At 53.3% G+C, this 10,982-nt stretch overlaps 1 long non-coding RNA gene across 1 annotated transcript; it reads left to right on the top strand.

Annotated features, from left to right (window-relative positions):
- Positions 1-3,765: 3,765 nt before the first annotated feature.
- LOC147652344 (uncharacterized) lies at positions 3,766-8,802 on the top strand. The gene is made up of 7 exons (XR_015288917.1): positions 3,766-3,811; positions 4,233-4,278; positions 4,707-4,752; positions 5,610-5,655; positions 6,989-7,034; positions 7,456-7,501; positions 8,337-8,802. It is a non-coding gene; the product is annotated as an uncharacterized LOC147652344 (long non-coding RNA).
- Positions 8,803-10,982: the final 2,180 nt, after the last annotated feature.

Here is a 10,982-nt window from a genome sequence, read left to right as displayed (position 1 = left end):
GCTCCCACCCTAGGGCCTAGAAGCCCACCCCACAGTCAATGTCCCCGCCCCACTGTGAATTCAGCACCAGCACTACAGTGCCTATCAAAGACGCAGGCAAAACCCTGGCACTGCCTGCATCTCAGCTCCCATGTTACGGTCCAATTATTTTGCCCCGACCCATCTTGTTCTATTTCCAATCACAGGACCCAGCCCCAACATCCATATCACAGGCCTACAGTGATTCCAGCACACAGATCCTACAGTGGCTATGACATTGTCAGTCCCTATCCCAGCCCACAGTGATTTCAGCTCTTGCCCTGGAGAGCCCTTTCCCAGCCCCAGTGATTTCAGCTCTTGGCCCACAAGCTTTATTTCACTGCATGCTCTCTTCTTCCAGCTCCAGATGCGTGTTTCTTCAATGCTGCTGGCTGAAACTTCTCCAGGTACAAGGCGCAGGATCTTCCTCCTGTCTCCAGCTCGGCAACATTTCAGCTCCCACCCTAGGGCCTAGAAGCCCACCCCACAGTCAATGTCCCCGCCCCACTGTGAATTCAGCACCAGCGCTACAGTGGCTATCAAAGACGCAGGCAAAATCCCTAACCCGTTTCAGCTCCCCTGTTACGGTCCCATTATTTTGCCCCTACCCATCTTGTTCTATTTCCAGTCACAGGACCCAGCCCCAACATCCATATCCCAGGCCTACAGTGATTCCAGCACACAGATCCTACAGTGGCTATGACATTGTCAGTCCCTATCCCAGCCCACAGTGATTTCAGCTCTTGCCCTGGAGAGCCCTTTCCCAGCCCCAGTGATTTCAGCTCTTGGCCCACAAGCTTTATTTCACAGCATGCTCTCTTCTTCCAGCTCCAGATGCGTGTTTCTTCAATGCTGCTGGCTGAAACTTCTCCAGGTACAAGGCGCAGGATCTTCCTCCTGTCTCCAGCTCGGCAACATTTCAGCTCCCACCCTAGGGCCTAGAAGCCCACCCCACAGTCAATGTCCCCGCCCCACTGTGAATTCAGCACCAGCGCTACAGTGGCTATCAAAGACGCAGGCAAAATCCCTAACCCGTTTCAGCTCCCCTGTTACGGTCCCATTATTTTGCCCCTACCCATCTTGTTCTATTTCCAGTCACAGGACCCAGCCCCAACATCCATATCCCAGGCCTACAGTGATTCCAGCACACAGATCCTACAGTGGCTATGACATTGTCAGTCCCTATCCCAGCCCACAGTGATTTCAGCTCTTGCCCTGGAGAGCCCTTTCCCAGCCCCAGTGATTTCAGCTCTTGGCCCACAAGCTTTATTTCACTGCATGCTCTCTTCTTCCAGCTCCAGATGCGTGTTTCTTCAATGCTGCTGGCTGAAACTTCTCCAGGTACAAGGCGCAGGATCTTCCTCCTGTCTCCAGCTCGGCAACATTTCAGCTCCCACCCTAGGGCCTAGAAGCCCACCCCACAGTCAATGTCCCCGCCCCACTGTGAATTCAGCACCAGCGCTACAGTGGCTATCAAAGACGCAGGCAAAATCCCTAACCCGTTTCAGCTCCCCTGTTACGGTCCCATTATTTTGCCCCTACCCATCTTGTTCTATTTCCAGTCACAGGACCCAGCCCCAACATCCATATCCCAGGCCTACAGTGATTCCAGCACACAGATCCTACAGTGGCTATGACATTGTCAGTCCCTATCCCAGCCCACAGTGATTTCAGCTCTTGCCCTGGAGAGCCCTTTCCCAGCCCCAGTGATTTCAGCTCTTGGCCCACAAGCTTTATTTCACAGCATGCTCTCTTCTTCCAGCTCCAGATGCGTGTTTCTTCAATGCTTCGGGCTGAAACTTCTCCAGGTACAAGGCGCAGGATCTTCCTCCTGTCTCCAGCTCGGCAACATTTCAGCTCCCACCCTAGGGCCTAGAAGCCCACCCCACAGTCAATGTCCCCGCCCCACTGTGAATTCAGCACCAGCGCTACAGTGGCTATCAAAGACGCATGCAAAATCCGTAACCCGAACCCATTTCAGCTCCCCTGCTATGGTCCCATTATTTTGCCCCTACCCATCTTGTTCTATTTCCAGTCCCAGGACCCAGCCCCAACATCCTTATCACAGGCCTACAGTGATTCCAGCACACAGATCCTACAGTGGCTATGTCATTGTCAGTCCCTATCCCAGCCCCACAGTGATTTCAGCTCTTGGCCCACAAGCTTTATTTCACTGCAAGCTCTTCTTCCGGCTCCAGATGCGTGTTTCTTCAGTGCTGCTGGCTGAAACTTCTCCAGGTACAAGGCGGAGGATCTTCCTCCTGTCTCCAGCTCGGCAACATTTCAGCTCCCACCCTAGGGCCTAGAAGCCCACCCCACAGTCAATGTCCCCGCCCCACTGTGAATTCAGCCGCAGCGCTACAGTGCCTATCAAAGACGCAGGCAAAATCCCTAAGCCGTTTCAGCTCCCCTGCTACGGTCCCATTATTTTGCCCCTACCCATCTTGTTCTATTTTCAGTCACAGGAGCCAGCCCCAACCTCCATATCGCAGGCCTACAGTGATTCCAGCACACAGATTCTACAGTGGCTATGTCATTGTCAGTCCCTATCCCAGCCCCACAGTGATTTCAGCTCTTGGCCCACAAGCTTTATTTCACTGCAAGCTCTTCTTCCGGCTCCAGATGCGTGTTTCTTCAGTGCTGCTGGCTGAAACTTCTCCAGGTACAAGGCGGAGGATCTTCCTCCTGTCTCCAGCTCGGCAACATTTCAGCTCCCACCCTAGGGCCTAGAAGCCCACCCCACAGTCAATGTCCCCGCCCCACTGTGAATTCAGCACCAGCGCTACAGTGCCTATCAAAGACGCAGGCAAAACCCTGGCACTGCCTGCATCTCAGCTCCCATGTTACGGTCCAATTATTTTGCCCCTACCCATCTTGTTCTATTTCCAATCACAGGACCCAGCACCAACACCCGTATCACAGGCCTACAGTGATTCCAGCACACAGGTCCTACAGTGGCAATCCCATTAGCAGTTTCTATCCCAGCCCCACAGTTAATTCAGCACCAGCCCCACAGTGGCTATCAAAGACGCAGGCAAAATCCCTAACCCGAACCCATTTCAGCTCCCCTGCTACGGTCCCATTATTTTGCCCCTACCCATCTTGTTCTATTTCCAGTCCCAGGACCCAGCCCCAACATCCTTATCACAGGCCTACAGTGATTCCAGGACACAGATCCTACAGTGGCTATGTCACTGTCAGTCCCTATCCCAGCCCCACAGTGATTTCAGCTCTTGGCCCACAAGCTTTATTTCACTGCAAGCTCTTCTTCCGGCTCCAGATGCGTGTTTCTTCAGTGCTGCTGGCTGAAACTTCTCCAGGTACAAGGCGCAGGATATTCCTCCTGTCTCCAGCTCGGCAACATTTCAGCTCCCACCCTAGGGCCTAGAAGCCCACCCCACAGTCAATGTCCCCGCCCCACTGTGAATTCAGCACCAGCGCTACAGTGGCTATCAAAGACGCAGGCAAAACCCTGGCACTGCCTGCATCTCAGCTCCCATGTTACGGTCCAATTATTTTGCCCCTACCCATCTTGTTCTATTTCCAGTCACAGGACCCAGCCCCAACATCCATATCACAGGCCTACAGTGATTCCAGCACACAGATCCTACAGTGGCTATGACATTGTCAGTCCCTATCCCAGCCCACAGTGATTTCCGCTCTTGCCCTGGAGAGCCCTTTCCCAGCCCCAGTGATTTCAGCTCTTGGCCCACAAGCTTTATTTCACTGCATGCTCTCTTCTTCCAGCTCCAGATGCGTGTTTCTTCAATGCTGCTGGCTGAAACTTCTCCAGGTACAAGGCGCAGGATCTTCCTCCTGTCTCCAGCTCGGCAACATTTCAGCTCCCACCCTAGGGCCTAGAAGCCCACCCCACAGTCAATGTCCCAGCCCCACTGTGAATTCAGCACCAGCGCTACAGTGGCTATCAAAGACGCAGGCAAAATCCCTAAGCCGTTTCAGCTCCCCTGCTACGGTCCCATTATTTTGCCCCTACCCATCTTGTTCTATTTTCAGTCACAGGACCCAGCCCCAACATCCATATCGCAGGCCTACAGTGATTCCAGCACACAGATCCTACAGTGGCTATGTCACTATCAGTCCCTATCCCAGCCCCACAGTGATTTCAGCTCTAGCCCTGGAGAGCCCTTCCCCGCCCCAGTGATTTCAGCTCTTGGCCCACAAGCTTTATTTCACAGCATGCTCTCTTCTTCCAGCTCCAGATGCGTGTTTCTTCAATGCTTCGGGCTGAAACTTCTCCAGGTACAAGGCGCAGGATATTCCTCCTGTCTCCAGCTCGGCAACATTTCAGCTCCCACCCTAGGGCCTAGAAGCCCACCCAAAAGTCAATGTCCCAGCCCCACTGTGAATTCAGCACCAGCACTACAGTGGCTATCAAAGACGCAGGCAAAACCCCTAACCCGAACCCATTTCAGCTCCCGTGTTACAGTCCCATTATTTTGCCCCTACCCATCCTGTTCTATTTCCAATCACAGGACCCAGCCCCAACATCCATATCCCAGGCCTACAGTGATTCCAGCACACAGATCCTACAGTGGCTATGACATTGTCACTCCCTATCCCAGCCCCACAGTGATTTCAGCTCTTGCCCTGGAGAGCCCTTTCCCAGCCCCAGTGATTTCAGCTCTTGGCCCACAAGCTTTATTTCACTGCATGCTCTCTTCTTCCAGCTCCAGATGCGTGTTTCTTCAATGCTGCTGGCTGAAACTTCTCCAGGTACAAGGCGCAGGATCTTCCTTCTGGCTCCAGCTCGGCAACATTTCAGCTCCCACCCTAGGGCCTAGAAGCCCACCCCACAGTCAATGTCCCCGCCCCACTGTGAATTCAGCACCAGCGCTACAGTGGCTATCAAAGACGCAGGCAAAATCCCTAACCCGAACCCATTTCAGCTCCCCTGCTACGGTCCCATTATTTTGCCCCTACCCATCTTGTTCTATTTCCAGTCCCAGGACCCAGCCCCAACATCCTTATCACAGGCCTACAGTGATTCCAGGACACAGATCCTACAGTGGCTATGTCACTGTCAGTCCCTATCCCAGCCCCACAGTGATTTCAGCTCTTGGCCCACAAGCTTTATTTCACTGCAAGCTCTTCTTCCGGCTCCAGATGCGTGTTTCTTCAGTGCTGCTGGCTGAAACTTCTCCAGGTACAAGGCGCAGGATCTTCCTCCTGTCTCCAGCTCAGCAACATTTCAGCTCCCACCCTAGGGCCTAGAAGCCCACCCCACAGTCAATGTCCCCGCCCCACTGTGAATTCAGCACCAGCGCTACAGTGCCTATCAAAGACGCAGGCAAAACCCTGGCACTGCCTGCATCTCAGCTCCCATGTTACGGTCCCATTATTTTGCCCCTAGCCATCTTGTTCTATTTCCAGTCACAGGACCCAGCCCCAACATCCATATCACAGGCCTACAGTGATTCCAGCACACAGATCCTACAGTGGCTATGTCATTGTCAGTCCCTATCCCAGCCCCACAGTGATTTCACCTCTAGCCCTGGAGAGCCCTTCCCAGCCCCAGTGATTTCAGCTCTTGGCCCACAAGCTTTATTTAACTGCATGCTCTCTTCTTCCAGCTCCAGATGCGTGTTTCTTCAATGCTGCTGGCAGAAACTTCTCCAGGTACAAGGCGCAGGATCTTCCTCCTGTCTCCAGCTTGGCAACATTTCAGCTCCCACCCTAGGGCCTAGAAGCCCACCCCACAGTCAATGTCCCCGCCCCACAGTGAATTCAGCAGCAGCGCTACAGTGGCTATCAAAGACGCAGGCAAAATCCCTAACGCGTTTCAGCTCCCCTGCTACGGTCCCATTATTTTGCCCCTACCCATCTTGTTCTATTTCCAATCACAGGACCCAGCCCCAACATCCATATCACAGGCCTACAGTGATTCCAGCACACAGATCCTACAGTGGCAATCCCATTATCAGTCCCTATCCCAGCCCCACAGTGATTTTAGCACCAGTCCTACAGTGGCTATCAAAGACGCAGGCAAAATCCCTAACGCGTTTCAGCTCCCCTGCTACGGTCCCATTATTTTGCCCCTACCCATCTTGTTCTATTTCCAGTCACAGGACCCAGCCCCAACATCCATATCGCAGGCCTACAGTGATTCCAGCACACAGATCCTACAGTGGCTATGTCATTGTCAGTCCCTATCCCAGCCCCACAGTGATTTCAGCTCTAGCCCTGGAGAGCCCTTTCCCAGCCCCAGTGATTTCAGCTCTTGGCCCACAAGCTTTATTTAACTGCATGCTCTCTTCTTCCTGCTCCAGATGCGTGTTTCTTCAATGCTGCTGGCAGAAACTTCTCCAGGTACAAGGCGCAGGATCTTCCTCCTGTCTCCAGCTTGGCGACATTTCAGCTCCCACCCTAGGGCCTAGAAGCCCACCCCACAGTCAATGTCCCCGCCCCACAGTGAATTCAGCACCAGCGCTACAGTGGCTATCAAAGACGCAGGCAAAATCCCTAACGCGTTTCAGCTCCCCTGCTACGGTCCCATTATTTTGCCCCTACCCATCTTGTTCTATTTCCAATCACAGGACCCAGCACCAACACCCGTATCACAGGCCTACAGTGATTCCAGCACACAGGTCCTACAGTGGCAATCCCATTAGCAGTTTCTATCCCAGCCCCACAGTTAATTCAGCACCAGCCCCACAGTGGCTATCAAAGACGCAGGCAAAATCCCTAAGCCGTTTCAGCTCCCCTGCTACGGTCCCATTATTTTGCCCCTACCCATCTTGTTCTATTTTCAGTCACAGGACCCAGCCCCAACATCCATATCGCAGGCCTACAGTGATTCCAGCACACAGATCCTACAGTGGCTATGACATTGTCAGTCCCTATCCCAGCCCACAGTGATTTCAGCTCTTGCCCTGGAGAGCCCTTTCCCAGCCCCAGTGATTTCAGCTCTTGGCCCACAAGCTTTATTTCACAGCATGCTCTCTTCTTCCAGCTCCAGATGCGTGTTTCTTCAATGCTGCTGGCTGAAAGTTCTCCAGGTACAAGGCGCAGGATCTTCCTCCTGTCTCCAGCTCGGCAACATTTCAGCTCCCACCCTAGGGCCTAGAAGCCCACCCCACAGTCAATGTCCCCGCCCCACTGTGAATTCAGCCGCAGCGCTACAGTGGCTATCAAAGACGCAGGCAAAATCCCTAACCCGTTTCAGCTCCCCTGTTACGGTACCATTATTTTGCCCCTACCCATCTTGTTCTATTTCCAGTCACAGGACCCAGCCCCAACATCCATATCACAGGCCTACAGTGATTCCAGCACACAGATCCTACAGTGGCTATGACCTTGTCAGTCCCTATCCCAGCCCACAGTGATTTCAGCTCTTGCCCTGGAGAGCCCTTTCCCAGCCCCAGTGATTTCAGCTCTTGGCCCACAAGCTTTATTTCACAGCATGCTCTCTTCTTCCAGCTCCAGATGCGTGTTTCTTCAATGCTGCGGGCTGAAACTTTTCCAGGTACAAGGCGCAGGATCTTCCCCCTGTCTCCAGCTCGGCAACATTTCAGCTCCCACCCTAGGGCCTAGAAGCCCACCCCACAGTCAATGTCCCAGCCCCACAGTGATTTCAGCCGCAGCGCTACAGTGCCTATCAAAGACGCAGGCAAAACCCTGGCACTGCCAGTGTTTCAGCTCCCATGTTATGGTCCCATTATTTTGCCCCTACCCATCTTGTTCTATTTCCAATCACAGGACCCAGCACCAACTACTGTATCACAGGCCTACAGTAATTCCAGCACACAGATCCTACAGTGACAATCCCATTATCGGTCCCTAAACCAGCTCCAGCCCTGGAGTGCCCTTTCCCAGCCCCAGTGATTTCAGCTCTTGGCCCACAAGCTTTATTTCACTCCAAGCTCTCTTCTTGCTGCACCAGATGATTGCTTCTCCAACGCTGCTGCCTGCAACTTCCCCAGGTTCAAGGAGCAGGATGTTCCTCCTGTCTCCAGCTCTGCAACATTTCAGCTCCCACCCTAGTGCTTATAAGCCGTCCCCACAGTCAATGTCCCCGCCCCACTGTGAATTCAGCACCAGCGCTACAGTGGCTATCAAAGACGCAGGCAAAATCCCTAACCCGTTTCAGGTCCCCTGTTACGGTCCCATTATTTTGCCCCGACCCATCTTGTTCTATTTTCAGTCACAGGACCCAGCCCCAACATCCATATCCCAGGCCTACAGTGATTCCAGCACACAGATCCTACAGTGGCTATGTCATTGTCAGTCCCTATCCCAGCCCCAGTGATTTCAGCTCTTGGCCCACAAGCTTTATTTCACAGCATGCTCTCTTCTTCCAGCTCCAGATGCGTGTTTCTTCAATGCTGCTGGCAGAAACTTCTCCAGGTACAAGGCGCAGGATCTTCCTCCTGTCTCCAGCTCGGCAACATTCCAGCTCCCACCCTAGGGCCTAGAAGCCCACCCAAAAGTCAATGTCCCAGCCCCACTGTGAATTCAGCACCAGCGCTACAGTGGCTATCAAAGACGCAGGCAAAATCCCTAAGCCGTTTCAGCTCCCCTGCTACGGTCCCATTATTTTGCCCCTACCCATCTTGTTCTATTTTCAGTCACAGGACCCAGCCCCAACATCCATATCGCAGGCCTACAGTGATTCCAGCACACAGATCCTACAGTGGCTATGTCACTATCAGTCCCTATCCCAGCCCCACAGTGATTTCAGCTCTAGCCCTGGAGAGCCCTTCCCCGCCCCAGTGATTTCAGCTCTTGGCCCACAAACTTTATTTCACAGCATGCTCTCTTCTTCCAGCTCCAGATGCGTGTTTCTTCAATGCTTCGGGCTGAAACTTCTCCAGGTACAAGGCGCAGGATCTTCCTCCTGTCTCCAGCTCGGCAACATTTCAGCTCCCACCCTAGGGCCTAGAAGCCCACCCCACAGTCAATGTCCCCGCCCCACTGTGAATTCAGCACCAGCACTACAGTGGCTATCAAAGACGCAGGCAAAATCCCTAAGCCGTTTCAGGTCCCCTGTTACGGTCCCATTATTTTGCCCCGACCCATCTTGTTCTATTTTCAGTCACAGGACCCAGCCCCAACATCCATATCCCAGGCCTACAGTGATTCCAGGACACAGATCCTACAGTGGCTATGTCATTGTCAGTCCCTATCCCAGCCCCACAGTGATTTCAGCTCTTGGCCCACAAGCTTTATTTCACTGCAAGCTCTTCTTCCGGCTCCAGATGCGTGTTTCTTCAGTGCTGCTGGCTGAAACTTCTCCAGGTACAAGGCGCAGGATCTTCCTCCTGTCTCCAGCTCGGCAACATTTCAGCTCCCACCCTAGGGCCTAGAAGCCCACCCCACAGTCAATGTCCCCGCCCCACTGTGAATTCAGCACCAGCACTACAGTGCCTATCAAAGACGCAGGCAAAACCCTGGCACTGCCTGCATCTCAGCTCCCATGTTACGGTCCAATTATTTTGCCCCGACCCATCTTGTTCTATTTCCAATCACAGGACCCAGCCCCAACATCCATATCACAGGCCTACAGTGATTCCAGCACACAGATCCTACAGTGGCTATGACATTGTCAGTCCCTATCCCAGCCCACAGTGATTTCAGCTCTTGCCCTGGAGAGCCCTTTCCCAGCCCCAGTGATTTCAGCTCTTGGCCCACAAGCTTTATTTCACTGCATGCTCTCTTCTTCCAGCTCCAGATGCGTGTTTCTTCAATGCTGCTGGCTGAAAGTTCTCCAGGTACAAGGCGCAGGATCTTCCTCCTGTCTCCAGCTCGGCAACATTTCAGCTCCCACCCTAGGGCCTAGAAGCCCACCCCACAGTCAATGTCCCCGCCCCACTGTGAATTCAGCACCAGCGCTACAGTGGCTATCAAAGACGCAGGCAAAATCCCTAACCCGTTTCAGCTCCCCTGTTACGGTCCCATTATTTTGCCCCTACCCATCTTGTTCTATTTCCAGTCACAGGACCCAGCCCCAACATCCATATCCCAGGCCTACAGTGATTCCAGCACACAGATCCTACAGTGGCTATGACATTGTCAGTCCCTATCCCAGCCCACAGTGATTTCAGCTCTTGCCCTGGAGAGCCCTTTCCCAGCCCCAGTGATTTCAGCTCTTGGCCCACAAGCTTTATTTCACAGCATGCTCTCTTCTTCCAGCTCCAGATGCGTGTTTCTTCAATGCTGCTGGCTGAAACTTCTCCAGGTACAAGGCGCAGGATCTTCCTCCTGTCTCCAGCTCGGCAACATTTCAGCTCCCACCCTAGGGCCTAGAAGCCCACCCCACAGTCAATGTCCCCGCCCCACTGTGAATTCAGCACCAGCGCTACAGTGGCTATCAAAGACGCAGGCAAAATCCCTAACCCGTTTCAGCTCCCCTGTTACGGTCCCATTATTTTGCCCCTACCCATCTTGTTCTATTTCCAGTCACAGGACCCAGCCCCAACATCCATATCCCAGGCCTACAGTGATTCCAGCACACAGATCCTACAGTGGCTATGACATTGTCAGTCCCTATCCCAGCCCACAGTGATTTCAGCTCTTGCCCTGGAGAGCCCTTTCCCAGCCCCAGTGATTTCAGCTCTTGGCCCACAAGCTTTATTTCACAGCATGCTCTCTTCTTCCAGCTCCAGATGCGTGTTTCTTCAATGCTGCTGGCTGAAAGTTCTCCAGGTACAAGGCGCAGGATCTTCCTCCTGTCTCCAGCTCGGCAACATTTCAGCTCCAACCCTAGGGCCTAGAAGCCCACCCCACAGTCAATGTCCCCGCCCCACTGTGAATTCAGCACCAGCGCTACAGTGGCTATCAAAGACGCATGCAAAATCCGTAACCCGAACCCATTTCAGCTCCCCTGCTATGGTCCCATTATTTTGCCCCTACCCATCTTGTTCTATTTCCAGTCCCAGGACCCAGCCCCAACATCCTTATCACAGGCCTACAGTGATTCCAGCACACAGATCCTACAGTGGCTATGT

Source organism: Cyanistes caeruleus, chromosome 7 (assembly GCF_971803275.1).
Source record: "Cyanistes caeruleus chromosome 7, bCyaCae1.hap1.1, whole genome shotgun sequence".
NCBI lineage: Eukaryota > Metazoa > Chordata > Aves > Passeriformes > Paridae > Cyanistes > Cyanistes caeruleus.
The sequence above is the reverse complement of the archived record's forward strand: the minus strand, read 5'-3'. Positions and strand labels throughout refer to the sequence as shown.